This window comes from Agelaius phoeniceus, chromosome 7, assembly GCF_051311805.1.
Source record: "Agelaius phoeniceus isolate bAgePho1 chromosome 7, bAgePho1.hap1, whole genome shotgun sequence".
Lineage (NCBI taxonomy): Eukaryota > Metazoa > Chordata > Aves > Passeriformes > Icteridae > Agelaius > Agelaius phoeniceus.
The window spans coordinates 38,729,127-38,743,035 of NC_135271.1; positions in this window are offsets into that span (position 1 = coordinate 38,729,127).

Below are 13,909 nucleotides of genomic sequence, written 5' to 3' on the forward strand. Positions count from 1 at the left end.
TTCCTTCTACTCTTGTAGTCTAACAAACAAGGTATATTCCAGCTGAAAGAAACATTTATGTTGCAGCATTATTCTTACTAAAACTATGGTGCAGCAACACAGTATCAATAGGAATCATAAATGGTACTTTTTCCACCTCAGCACTGTGACACAACTCTTTCCTTCATAATACTGTGCAGAAATCTCCACATTGTTACAGTACATAAGGACTAGTGCTAAGGGTGCAGTTAGATTACTAATTTACTGATCCCATGCTTTATCCACTGGGTTTCTGTTCCAGAATGAAGTGTTGTGACAACAAATGAGGTAACCAAGGAAAAATCAAACTGGCTACAGCTGTCAGAATTATGAGTTCAATATAATTCTTCAGCCTGTTCGTACTGGTCTCTGTTTGTTTCTAGTAAGGACTGATGACTCCAAAAGCCACAAACTGTGTGTGAATTTCTTGGGTGATGACAATTTCCTTTGTAATGTTGCCCAGTATCTGAGACTATCCTGATAGGGTTGTGTAGCCCTGCTGTGAGCAGTGTCCTATTGCAAAGAGAAGGTTTGCACAAAGACTGAGGATGGAATAAGTCTTTATGTCCAGATATAAACGGTGATCTCCAAAAGCTCTTAACACTGAGCACAGTCAGTGGATGCAGTCAGGCTGACACAGATGAATTTGAGATTCTTGACCAGCATGGTTCAAAATGCAGCCCTCTGGCCCAGTCTGGTCTGTAGGATCTTCTGTCTTGTTTGAAACACCTCTTCTATGGAAATTCCAACTAGCAAGCTGCTGCCTCCTCCTAAAGAGAAGGAAAGGAGTGAGGATTTTTCTCAGGATGAGCTGCTGCCTCATCCCAAAGAGAAGGAAATGTGGGCAAGGAGAGCACCCTAATACAGAGAAGTTGTTGCTGTGCTTCTGTCTGAATGATTGTGAGTGCTTGGACATGCAAAAGAAACACTCCTAGACAGCCTGCTGCCTTATCTCTTTGCTGAGCAGGTAGGAACAGCAGCACCTCTCCACCTGTGCTGTTCTCATTTGCTGCTTGTTGGGGGGTAGAGAGGAGGGATGGGACACAGAGTAGGGAGCAAGGGACAGTAATTTTCCCCTGCAGCCTGTTGCTCCACCCAGCCTTCCCCTCAAGCATGATTCACTGCCCAAGTATGACAGTGTGAATGGTAGGAGGTATGAAATCACAGTCCTGAGCTGCTATTGATTGTTGTCTCAGGCAAGCTAGCAGGGTCCCTCTCCAGATTTTGATCAATGGCAATTAATTATGTTTTTCCTCTTTGGAAGTGGTATACACTTCTTTCTTTTGTTAGCACGTCTGATAATGGCAGGGGATTTTTTCTGAAGGTAATCTTGGAACAAAACAGCAGCTCCAGGCACTCTGTAAGAAGCCAAATCCAAGGGAAGGGCGGAGCAAAGTTGCTATTTGATAATAGGAATAGTCTACAAGAAAGTTTCCTTATCTCTCTTCAATGCTTGTTTTTCAGAAAGTAGAAACTGTGATGAAAAGGCAGCAACTATTCTTCTCTGAATGTAAAATCTTTTCTGATAAGATTTCTGGAAGAACTTGCATTCAAATCTATCTTCATTCAAATCCTTCCTAAGATTCATTTCTTCCATAAGGTGTTTCTATGCTAATCCACTAGGCGTTGCTATTTACATCTTTAAAAGAAACACAGGACTTAATCTGGACTGATTGTAGAGTAAGAATGACTAAGTGCATGCATGTCCCATAGGAAAGCATAGTCTCTGGAAAGAATCTATTGCCTCCTGGCAGTAGTTCTTTATATTGTGTTTTAATTACTTATTGTGGATTATAATCTCCACAAGGAAGGGGCATTTGTCTTTAAGCATCATTTATGCCTTTTAAGGCATCATTTATGTCTGTAACTTTCTGTAATCACAGAAAATTCTGAGTTGGAAGGGACCATAAGGATCACTGAGTCCAACTTTTAAGTGAATGGCCCATATGGAGATCAAATCCATGATCTTGTTGCTATTAGCACCATACTCTGACCAGCTGAGCTAATAGTGAAGATCAAGAAGGAAACAAGAAGTAATTTTACAATACAAAGTAGCTCCATCTTGAATAGCTGTCAGATTCTACTCTGCCATCTCTGTGCATATCCAGATTTGGTGCTAAAGTCACTGGAATGGAATATGGTCATAACTCTTGAAACAGAGAGACTGAAGGGGAGAGGAGGCCAGTAATACTGCAGCTAATAGATTCATTCCCAGTATCTCAGACTATGCAGACATTAAATAAGGCTTAGTCAGCAGGACAAGCTGAGTCTGTGCTGCCTTGTGTTACAGGCTGCTAATATAGCTCAGAAGTGCACATCTGCTATGTAACAGTGTAAAAAGGTTCCCAAACCAGGCGCTATACTTTTGAGGTCACAGCTTCATGAAATTACATTTGGTCACATATTTAGGCTAGTATTTATTTGGGGTTGCATTAAATTCCTTCTCTAGCAGAACAGTAGCATTTTTTTCAGTGAAAACTTTGGGAAACTTCTGTGATTTACTCTGTGAAAAATTGCTTGGAGAGACTATTTCCTCTGAGTCATCACTGGGAAAATCCATTATTACAGAGGTGAAACATGTACTAGAATTGAAAGAAAATAACTACAAGTGTAGGTATTTTGAACATACTCAAATTTTTGTAGGTATATTGAACATACCCAAATCAGCTGATATTTCAAACCCAAAGGTGTCAAAACTATTGCTTTCCAAAATTGTAATTAATCTATATGTCCAAAATTTTACATTGCTATAATAATTATCATAATAAAGTTTATCATAATAAAGATTGGTCCTTCACAACCAAAATACTCACTACTAGATAAAACATGATGGTTATTTATACAACAGAGAAGAAAAAAAGAAATAAGATTATTGCATCCACCAGAAATGTCTGCACTCTCTATTTTTTAGCAGCATGTGGATATCTGCTCTGTACTCTGGCAAGGAAGCCCTGCCAGAAGAGGCATAGGATGTTGTAGAGGTAGCAAGCTTGGAGCCAGGAAGGAAGGCAATACTTCCTGACACTCGCTAGCAATCTCAGAGGAAGGACAGCATCCTGCCTAGTCATGCTAAATCAGCTAAAGAGGCCCTACTAACACAGCAAATCCCTTACCCATCCTTGCTGAAGCAGAAGGATATTCAGATTTGGTTAGGAAAAAGAAGCCATGATTTTGGATGTGGCTGTGCAAAGTACCTATTAAACTTTACTCTCCTACACTATGACTTTATAATTTGCTCAAGGAAGCTGTGAAATGAATAACCTGAGGGCTTACCTACCTTTGTTTCATCTCCCTTTATCAAGATTTAACAAGCACACTTTGTCAGTTTTCCTCTTTTTGTGCTATGCCTTGGCTTAAATATTTATACCATGTCCCATTCAAATTCTCAGCAGAGAACTTTCATTCTTTCAGCAGCACAGCTCCTGCAGGCCATTTGATAATTTGAGAAATTCAAATATTTAATGTGACTAAGTAGCAGAGTTTGAATAACAATGGTTTGTCTTTACACACAGAACTTCTATATCCCCTAAGCCAAGGTGAGTCCTTAGAGTTCAGCCTCTTGTGCCCTAATAGCCCTTCACTTCTTGTCTAGCAACTGCCAGTTCCACAGACATTTTGTAATAATAATGTTTCAAGAACCCATCACAGTCAATCACACAGTTTGTTTTAACTGTTTAGAAGTGGATTTCGTTGTCTTTTTAGACAATTGGTCACAAATGACAGCTTTAATGGAAGATTTAAAGCTGCCAACCTCATGAGGTGATTCCACATGAAGTTCTTATTAGCAACATAAAATTCCAAAAATACTTGTGAAACATTTGTTAAATAATATAAATTTAAATTGGTATGTGCTCAAACCATTGTAAGTAACAAGTTATACAGACTAGAATACATTAAAAAGAAAACAATCACCAAAAAAAACAAAACAAAAAAAAAAAAAAACCTTAGGAAAAACAAAGAAGAAAGGTGATATTAGGTGAATATATCTAAAATCTCAGACTATGTTTCATTACTATGACTCTTACCATTTATCAAGGACTTTCAAGCCAGTTCTGATATTTTGTCCCTTTGAGTTTGACTGTTACATTCTCAACTGTTGTGTTCTTACCTAAACTATCTCTCTTAAAAGTTTCTTTGTCCACATTATTTCTGGTTGGATTGGAATCAGCAAAGCAGAACATTTCCTGTCCTTGGTGGGATGAACCCACACTGGATATGAGGACACTGTGTCAGCACTAACAGGATGCAGACCAGGAAACACTGCATTTTATTAACAGGAACTAGAACAAGAGTGGCAAAGTTTTGGCAGAATTAGAATGAAATGGTTGTACATGGAACAGAGTAAGAGCTGGAACTAAAACATTTTTTTATATAACTAAAACAAGGCTGCCAGCAGACTGGTTTGGTAGATTTGGAATACATCAGGAGTATATGAGAAAAATGTTCATTCAAAACTTAGGGTTTGAATGAGAGCTCTGGCTGCCCAAATAACTGGAGCTGTGTCTCCAGCAGGCTGGAAAAGTCTGCTTTAGTGAATTGAGAATACAAATGAGTTATGTCCTGGAGCAATGAGCCATTGACATTCTCCTGAAAAATGAATAGTCAAAAGTTTGGAATTCACAGAAATGGAGTTAGAATTAATATTAGTCAATAAGAATAAAAACAGACTCAAAATCTCTGTGCTGGAACACAAAGCATGCTTCTCAGAGAACTAGAAATGCACATGGACCAAAATACAAATAGGAAATAGCTCTGTGGTGTGGATCTAAAATAAGATCAGGAGTAGCCACAAGTGTGGTGCCTTCTAATGTATCATAGCTCTGTCTGCTGCTCAGCACTTTCTAATCTGGACTAGCATGCTTTCACACCTCTTCTAGCAGTAACTTTAGAGTCTCTCCACAATCCAAACCTGTGACACATTTTTGAAATTTGCTAGATGGAGAAGGAATGTACATCTTAAAAAGATGACAGATTTTTATTGGTCGGCTTTAAAGGCTGGTCTTCCTCTTAATTATGGCTATATATTGAAAGAAGTCTCTAAAGAGATAGGTGAGCATGGTCCTCCTTTAGCTGACTGGAAAAGCACAAGTCTTATTTCTTCTGTAATTAAAAGAAACTTATATTTAGCTTGAGGGAGATGGAAACCATCTTTTTAGAGAAATAAATTTTACAGCCTTTTTAATTGTTGATTTGTGACCTTGAGATCTGTAAAACCAGGCAGTATCCTGCTTTATGACAGCTGCTTTTGTAACAACTGACATGGTAGGAGGGCAGCCCTTGTATTAAAAGGGCTTTTATTTTAGAAGAGAGAAGGTGAAATTGATGCTGTAGATGCAGCAACCAAGGACAAATAATGGCAATCACACCTTGTTTTTACACTTATTGCTTTTGGGAACTGACAGGAATGATTATTTTTGATTTATACCCATTCCTGAGAAGCAGACACAATAATAAGCAGGTAGTTCACCTGTGTCATGCAACAGCTATGTCAAAAGCCAACAGTTAAACTTCATGTCATAAGGATCTTGTGTGTGGAGTCACCTCATAAGGACAGCTTTAAACAAAGCTGGAAAATTCTGGGCATGAGACAGAGTGTTTCCCACACTGTTATCAAGCTGTTGAATAAATCTCATTTGCTTTTAAGTGGAATAGACTCCTGGATCTGAGATCTCCTAAGGCTCTCTGGAATCATATTATAATGATCCCTGACTTTTAATGCTGGTAATCAATTCTTCTAACGCAGGTAAAAGCTAAGTGAATCTTTTACTTCTATTTGCAAAATAGTTCTCCATCAGAAGTTTTGATTTTCTTTCCCCATGCTGAAATCTTTACCTGCTTCTACTTTTTAATTGCTGTGTTTGCATGACAAGAACTAAGAAATGAAACTTCCATAAGATATGTGGAACCTTAATGGCAGAAAAGCTAGCTATGTCTTAGTGAAACTGAAAACTTTTGTAAAATCTCTGGGCAAGAAATTATAAGAATTGTAAAGATGAGCTTAATTTAATAAAGTATTAAAGATGAGTCCTGAAGTTTAAGGAAATTTTAAATGCAAGTAGAATAGTGCTGCAACTCTTTCTTCCACGATTCAGACTGTATTTAGAAATACTAGCTTAGACCTATCTCCACTGATATACAACAAAGCAAGAAAGTGCAAATCAGCTAAGTGGAAAAGGAATTGAGTTTTACCATCTTTTCCTGAATTGAAAGTTTCCCAAGTTATCCCAAGAAAACCCTTGGAGAGGTGTAAGAAAAGCCACAAGGAAACTGTTTCTGAGCTAAGAAGTCAAAGAAGCCCAGCTGATCTAGACAAAGGATTCTTTACATGCTAAAGAGAGGGATTCAGCAGGTGGTCACATTGCTTAGGCTCTGTGAAAGGAAACTGAAAAGGCAGAACTACATCAAGCTGAATCTAGCATGGACGTGACATGACTGTTGCATTTTGCATCTGACATGATGGATATCTGCAGCCACAATGGTCAAATCCATGGCACTTTTGCTTTCCAAAGAGCATGAAGGACTGCTTTTTTTTTTTTTTTTTTTAAAGGATGAAGGAAGATTCCACATTAATTTTAATGCATTGTACGCTGCTTCCAGAGAATGGAAAAATAAGATTATGGGCCACCTCTCCACATTATGTGACCATTTCTCTAGTGATTAAATCTCTATCAATTGACATTTAGCATTTTGCAGGGGTTTTCACAGACAGGAATTAGGGGAAAAGCAGGCCTTGTACATCTTATGACCTGGTTATCATTCCATTTAAAATGTTAGTGAACTATTGCATAGAAAATGGAAAGCCTAAAAAAAGGCAAGAGTTATAAAGGGAATAACTGTAGTTATGTGAGCCAGATCAAACCAATTCATTTTCTGCTACTGAAAATCTGATCAGGAAAAATAGACTAAAGGTCTGTTGTTGCCCTTCAAGAAATCCAGCTTTAAGATAAAACTCATGCCTGAGTGCAGCAAATCAATTTTGAAAAGTCAGAGTTTGATTTATTGTTCCCTGAAAGGTTGCGTGAAGCTTCTTACTAAAGATCTCAAAGTTACACAAAGGTATTTTGTATGATTAAAGGCAATCATAGTTCTCAAGGACTTTTAGAAGATGCAGACATAGGTTTATTTTTCACTGTAATTTTTAGGGTTTCATTCTGAATAGATGGAACTTTTTGCATTAATTTGCTCAGCATTTGCATTACAAGACACACTGATTCAGCAGTAGTACAGGTGCAGATTTGCAGTAAATGATATACACAGATTCTGCTCTCATCTATTAAAATGTCAAAACAAGAAAACAAGATTTGAGAAAGCCAAGATATGACACTATTCAATAAACTGTAGTTATCAAAAAATGTCTGATGAAGCCATTCTTTGGTCATTCTGCTCTAGGCAAATCTGTAACACAACTTGCAAGGTCTTAAAGCACAGTCCTGCAATGGAAGGGGAAAGTCAGACTAAATTAAAGCAAATATTCACTGTTTCCCAGTAAACAGCTCCTTTTAGGCTGCAAATATGGAATGAATTTGGGATTTCAGTTATTTACTTTGAGGAGATTAGCCTAGGTAGAAGAGTGGGTGGATTTGCTTGTGACTACATAATGCAGTTTTCTTGTGCTACAAATCCAGTGGAGCAATGGATTCAGTGAATTTTGGGCACAAACAGTATTTCTGTCCCTTAAACACTATTTTAGTTGTGCAAAATCACAACAGCTTCAACTTTTAAATTAGAAATGTATATATACCCACATAGATATGCATCTCTCTCTCCCCTCAGAGGTTCTTCCCTCCTTATATTTCCCCTTTGCTTGCTCACTTTATCCACAGTATCAGGAATTCAACTCAGAACTTCCTGGCTCTTGGCAATTTTGTTAGCCTTCATTTTACTGTAGTGCTCCTGTTTTATTTTTTTTATGGTATTCCAGAAATAAATCATAATGAAATAACAAAACTTGAGGATTGAAGAGAAGCTTATGCTGTGGTTGTGAACTGAGAGTGTACTGTAGTTATTTTTTTGGCCAAGGTACACTGCTTTTGTAGACTGAGGATCCCACAAACCAGCACACCTCCTCCCAAGCTTTTCCAAAGGAATAGGAGATTTACTGTAAGTTGCATCAGAAGACAGAATGTAGTGGTGTTTAGTTTTTTTTTTAATTGACAATGTATTTTTTAATGAGTTAGCAGATTGAATATTGATTAAACCTATTAATATATTGAATCCCAATTTGCTACTAATGACGTAATTAGCTTCTAGCAATTAGTCTTTTCTAAAAAGTTAATCTCTGACTCTTCTGACAGATCCTAAGTGTGTGTTCCTGTTCACTGAAAAGATAAAAAACAATTCAGAAGCCCAAATGTTACAGGATACGAGGCATGCTTATTTTGAAATTGCTTTCCTTAATCCTCTCATGTAAAGCATATTGTGCTCTTATCAATTTAACATTGAAAAGAAGGAGGGGCTCTTTGTAGACTGTATTAGTAGAACTTGTGGACTGTAGACTTACCAACCACAAGTAACGCGTCTCTTCTAGAAAAGAATGCTGTATAAACTAACACAGGAACACTCAGCTCAGCAGTGAAAATTTCTCAAATGCAGCAGTATTATCATATGAGTGTATAATGTGCTGAACAAGCTCTCTAGTTGAGGACAATGTAATGCTATAATAATACAATACTTACATTAATGTATTCATAGGCACACAAACTTCCTCAAAAACTTCACTGGTGGAATAAGTTCCTACAGGATTACTACCCAGTTTACCCACTTTTTTAAGGCTTTCATCTCTGTGTTTAAATACAGGAATTAACAAACAGTGAAGTGTTATATGATGTAAATTTAGGGAGTAGTATCTGTAGCAAAGTGCAGCTGAAGAGGAATTTTTGTAGACAAAATTTGTAGCCACTTGTTTCACCATCCAAACCACTTCAAACAGAAATTCCAGAGGAGATTTTCCATTCAAGTTCCCATTTAGACCTTTTTAAATTAGACATTTCCCAGCACAATAGTGCAAAGTTATGTTGTAGGTGCAAGAAAAGTCTGATAGTTTTTAGCCAAGTCGTGTCAGAGTTTATTCTAGGAGGAGTGCCATTCTTGAATAGGTAAAATACTGTCATCATAAAAAACTGTGTTACAAAATTCAGTTGCCAGGATCTCTCTGCTAAGTTGCGAGATGCTTTCGAAAAAAAAACTTCTATTGCCACTTAAACAGTGAAGGGGCATCAAACCTTCCAAACATTTGCAAAAGATGTGATTAAACACGGAATAGGGAAAACTGCACTTCTAGTAATGAAGATAGTAGACTAAAAATTAAGGGCTCTCATGGTCAGAATATTTTTACATTAAAAAGTTTGGTTTAATTATCTGGTTTAATTTTCAGAAAGACATTTTAACCTCATTCTAAGTTACATCACCTTAATTAGAGATTGTAGACAGAAGTAAGTACTTAAAAATAATATAATTTTAATTGAAAATTCTTTTTCTTCCTGAAGTATTGCTCCCACACTGCTGGATGCTGGATGCTATAAAAGCCAGTAATTTTCATTATTAATGTAGTATATTTGTCAATATTTTAATCTGGAAAATTTGATTTAAAAATAAGGGGGACAAGATCTGTTAGCATGAATTTTTTTCTAGTATGCTCACACTACCTTCCAACAGAAGCTGTTCATCAAGGTAGCACTGTTCAACTCAGGGAGGTAAATCCTCAACTCTGTTAGCTGCTTATTATTCTAAAACAAAAATCTCCTGCCTTATCCATTTTTGTAATAGTTCATGTTTTTACCAAACTGGCTTCAGTGTGATCTGTGAGACATTAAGGCACACTTTCTACTCTACATTTAACAGGTAAAGCTTCACTTAATGTATCTGCTTCAGCAGTACACTTTAGGAAACATCAGCCAGCTGGAGGGAGTCCAAAGGGGAAGGAGAGTGACTGGCAGTTAGGAAACACGATCTACAAAAAACAGCTGCAAAATCAGGTGTTATTTGAAAGAGGAAAAGAACTATAAAGAGTGAAAAAAGTAATGATTTTTGACTATTTATCATACAGGTGCAAAAAAGGGGAAAAAAAAAATCTCATGGCTATGTCCAGTATAGAACTAATTAATACGCTTAATCTGCAGAAAGTGACAGGTAAGGTGAATGTTCTTGGGTTTTTTCCTTATGATAAAGTAGTCCAGTACTTTAAACAAACTGCAATGAAAATACCACTATCTTAGCTGCATTTTAAAAAATGGCATGCCAAAAATTATATATGTGTAACTGATCTTGGCTTTGGGCCATGGAACAACCTCTTCTAACTCTTTGTAGACCCTTTATTTTCTTTTGATTCTTGGCTATCAAGTTATTTACAATAAACTTAGCTCCTTCTGTAAAAGTTCCAAGATCAGGCCCTAAATCTGTCATGGTGTTGATAATCATGACGATCAGAAGTGTAACACTTGTAAAACTGGAATGTGAAATCCCTTACCTCACAAAATGTCAGTGAGAATCTCCTTAAAAATGACCTTGTGATATGATCCTGACAAATCCCAGCTGTATCTGAAATGGAAAGGTTATTTGACAGTGAACTTTATTTTAGTGTGGTGACTTCCGGCTGTTTGTAACAAAAATAAAGTGAATGGTACAGTCAAAACACCATAATCTCAAACAAGACCAAAACCGGAGTCATATTTCATTGCTTGTTTCAGATATATTTTAGTTTATTGCTTTATGTTTTTTGAATGCTGAAGTTCATAAATCATGGTGAGGTCAGCTGCATTCTCTTAAGTATACAAATAATCTGTAAAATGTACTTCTTGTTAGGCTATCCGTGCCCAAATAGAAAATCATCTTTGACTACTTTATTTTTAATATAGAACAAACTCTGTTTGAGGGCACACTATGTACATGTACCTCTTCTTACAAGTTATCTGAGCCTAGACTAACACTGGCAGCTGAACTCTGCACATGCAAAAAGCTGGGTATTTTGGGAACAATTGGGACATCACAGCATTCTAGATAACGCAGTGAGGGGGTGGTGTTTCTGTTCCCCAAGCATTCCTCTGGTTCCCCTATGAATACTATCAAGAATAACCAGGTGTGCAAATGGTGTAGGAAAAGAGCTAAATATCTGGGATTTACATTTTTCCCATCACCAGTTTCTGGAACTAACTTCAGCTAATTTCTATTTAGAACTGCTCAAAAGGGAAGCATAAGCCCTAATCTTTGCAAAGAAAAAATATTTACTGTTCAGTCATCCCACCACACTTACTCTTGTTTATGACTCTGGCAGTGACACGCACTGCCCTCTTACATTCTTAGTGGATTAGAAACTAAATATATGCATAAAATACTGTCCCCATCTCCAGGAATCTGCAGTTTAAAAGATGTTATGGTAGGATAAAGCAACAGCCAGAGACAAATTTTTCCATCTCAACTAAAATTTTACGTGTTTAGAAAGTGAAAGCAAATAGAATAAAATAAATGCAATATAAATGACAATGAAAAGGAATTTTCTCCCCTAAATTGTTCTATAGAATTTTTCTTCATAAAGTGCTGAAGCAAAAAATATATCGTAACCATGGAGATTATACCAGGCAACATGCATAATAATTCAAAATGTGGCATCACACAAATGTTCTTTGTCATGAGTGGATTACTACAGAGAAGTAGGTTTCCCCTAAACAATTTTCAGAAGCAGGGTAGATGTGGTTAATTTCTTAACCCTCTTTTTTGCAAGGGGAAAGTGGAAGTGTCAGCATTGTGGTATGTGCAGGAGAGTTGTATTGCATTCAGTTGGAAAAGACTCAGCTTCCCAGGTTCTTGGCAGTTTTTAATCATAGGTACAATTTGCTGAAAATGTTTGTCACATCAGAGCAATGAATCCACCACAATGCCCACATGGCATGAAAGATGTCCATGGAGACACAGTTACAGGATAAACAGTAAACAGTGCTAATGAATTTTTGCTTGGGTCTTCTTGGGTTTGTTCATGTGCTTTTAGGACCAGATACAAATGTCAAGAATCTATATTAAAACCCATTCCTGTTTAATCCTAGAAATACCACGAACTGGCTAATTTAAGTGTTAGCTGTAAAACAGGATTCCTTCACGTTTGGCAGTATTTTTTTCTGTTTATTCTTTCATTGTGTGGATGGTATCAAATAGCTCTCAGTCTGCCAGCTTCTAGTGCAGGATGAATATTGGTGCAGTTCTGATACAATCTAAAAGGCAAAGAATTGCTGTAATCAGAACCTTTCATAATACCTTAATTTCATAATACCTTAATTTCATAATTTCACTTTTCCACAGAAGGAATTAACTAAAATCTGGTGGTTTGCAGTTTGAGTTAGGAAGACAAACTGATGATGATGTAAGAATGATGTAAATCCTGTTGACTTACAAACAACATAGAAAATGTTGTTTCATTGAAAAGAGGAAAAATTCAGAAGATACTTCCTTTTTATGCAGTCCTGAAGTACTCAGCTGTTTCTCAGAACCACACTACTTTTTTTTCTGCCTCTGCAACTCCTTTTTTCCAATTCCTGGCATTTTTTCCTGACTCTGAAATTACAGATTTTAGTAAATCTCTTTCAAATTCCTCCTCCATGGTATTTAGCTTTGGCAATAGGCCATTGTTTCACCTATCACTTTTTTAAGGATGAATTTTTTTTGCATTTATTTTAAGTGACAGGCCTTTTTTATGCTCTCCAACTTGAAAATGCAATTTCACCCAGCCATCAGTGGATAGAGCTAGAATGTAATTAATTCTTTCCCTTTCTCTTCTGCAGGAGAACACATAGAAGCCCAGTGTGAAAGCAGGAGTTAACAGTTACTTAACATATTACTTCTGTCCCAGAGGAGCTGAACCCCTCAGATATCAGTGTAATCATAATTTCCATTGTTTCCCAAAGTGGGTGTTATCGTGAAAAGCATATTTTTTCAGAAGGAATAATTTTACCCAACATATTCACTCTTAAATTTAGTGAGTGGAATTCAAATAGGTCAACATTGAAGCCTAGAAAAATTAAGCAAATTAAAGCAATGAGAAAAGGTATGTTTTCTTTTGTAGCTGGCAAGATAACACACCTGGGAATGAATCACACACCTGTGTGATTAGTAACACACCTGTGTGGTGAATCACACACCTGTGGGATTAGTAACATTGAGATGGCCAGACACAATTTGGATTTGAGAACGGATAAAGACTTGAAATAATCACAGTAAATACAGCAATAGCCATTACTTTATTTTCCTGAGCAGTGAAAACTGCTCTGTGCTGCACACACGTGACAGCATTGCAGCTCAATGATTTAATAAAGCACTCAGCACTCCCGACCCGTATGAGCCAAGTGAGGGACACTTCCACTCCTTTGCATTCTGACTTCAGATTTAATTTCTGCATCTGTTGGTAGAACTTGCACTAAAATATGTGATTTATTTAAGACAGACTTCTTCTCTTACCCCTGCACTCGGCTCTGGTGAGGCCACACCTCACTCAAATCCTGTGTCTCGTCCAGGGAAGACATTGAGGTGCTGGAGCGAATCCAGAGAAGGGCAGCGAAGCTGGTGGAGGGTCTGGAGCACAGGTCCTGTGAGGAGCGGCTGGGGGGGTTTAGCCTGGAGAAAAGGAGGCTCAAGGGGAACTTTCTCGCTCTCTACAACTCCCTGATAGGGGGCTGTAGCCATGTGGGGGTCGGGCTCTTCTCCCAGGCAGCCAGGGACAGCATGAGGAAAACACAGCCTCAAGTGGGCCAGGTGAGGTTTGGGTGGGACATCAGGAGGAAATGCTTCACAGAAAGGGTGATTGGATATTGGAATGGGCTGCCCAGGGAGGTGCTGAACTCACCGTCTCTGGAGGTGTTTAAGGAGAAGACTGGACGTGGTACTCAGTGACATGGTCTAATTGACGTAG